This window comes from Chrysochloris asiatica, unplaced genomic scaffold, assembly GCF_000296735.1.
Source record: "Chrysochloris asiatica unplaced genomic scaffold, ChrAsi1.0 scaffold00076, whole genome shotgun sequence".
Classification (NCBI taxonomy): domain Eukaryota; kingdom Metazoa; phylum Chordata; class Mammalia; order Afrosoricida; family Chrysochloridae; genus Chrysochloris; species Chrysochloris asiatica.
In genome coordinates, this window is record NW_006408594.1 from 12,567,097 (window position 1) to 12,568,650 (window position 1,554).

Here is a 1,554-nt window from a genome sequence, read left to right on the forward strand (position 1 = left end):
TCGTTTTCCCACTGAGTCCGAGCCACTAACCTTTCAGTTAGCAGTGGAGTGCTTACCCACTGCAGTCCCAGACTCCTGGGGACTGGTATTTCATGCATGGGGAACAATATGGTCAGAGGCCATGTGGTGTGGGAATAGGTAGAGCAGCGGGGGCTGAAAGGAGGCTGGGTGGGAGAAAAGTCCAGGCAGCCTTGTTGGCCAGAGGAAGGCTTAAGGTGTGTTTTCATTTGATTTTTGTCTTTCTCCTAAAGTTCCATTGAAAAGTGTACTGCAGGGAGGTGACAAAATCTTGTTTCAAGAAGATACTGCAGAGGAGCCCAAGTAGGTTATCTGAAACTTTGAATGTGGACAAGATCTTTGTGGGAAGAGACTAGAAGGTAAGAAAACGGGAAGAGTCTAGAAGTAAGTGTTGGAAAAGATGAGCTCACTAAGGGGTCAGGTAGAGGGCGGCCAGAAGGATAAGACGGAAGCAGGAGAAGCAGGACATAGACTGTCTTGGGGGAAAAGTAAAAAGTATTTCCAAGACAAAGTGGTCAGCTGTGCTGAAAGCAGGACACAGAAGAGATGGAAATGAAACGTTATTAGCTGCAACAACTAGAAAGAAAGAGAGACAGACTACTTCTGAAAACCTTCAGAATAGCAACAGAGCATTATGGGGCGTAGTACTAGAAGATGAAAACATTGCAGATAGAGTGCTGGAAGAGGAGCCGCTCAGGTTGGGAGGCACTCCACATAGGATAGGGAAAAGCTGCCTCCTCAAAGTAGAGTGTGACCACAGCGAGGTAAACGAAACTAAGGTCTCTGGATCTTCAGAACATAGAATGTATGAAGTGTGAATCTAGGAAAATCAGAAGTTGTCAAAAATTAAATGAAACACATAAAGATTGATAACTTAGGTATTAACTGAAATGGATTGGTATTGGCCATTATGAATCAGATAATATGGTTTACTGTGCCAGGAATGACAAATTCAAGAGCAATGGCATTGCAGTCATCGTCAAGAATAACATTTCAAGGTCTATCTTGAGGTACAATGCTTGTCTGCGATAGGATAACATCCATACACCTACAAGGAAGAGACCACTTGTTATTGTTGTTGTTATGTGCCGTGGAGTCGGTTCCGACTCATAGCGATCCTACACAGGGTTTCCGAGGCTGTAAATCTTTACGGGAGCAGACCGCCTCATCTTTCTCCTGCGGAGCGGCTGGTAGTTTCGAACTGCTGACCTTGCGGCTCACAGCCCGATTCGTAACCACTACGCTACCAGAGCTCCTTTGTTATCGTTGTTAGGTGCCATCAAGTTGCTACCGACTCATAGTGACCCTATGCACAACAGAACGAAATACTGCCCAATCCTGGGCCAACCTCACAAGTGTTGCCACACTTGAGCCCACTGATGCTGCCACTTTGCCAATCCATCTCGCTGGGGGTCATCCTGTTTTTCTCTGACCCTCCACCCTACCAAACATGATATCCCTCTCCAGCGACTGCTCCCTCCTGACAATATGTCCGAAATATGAGAGACAAAGTTTGGCCATCCGAGCCTCCAAGGA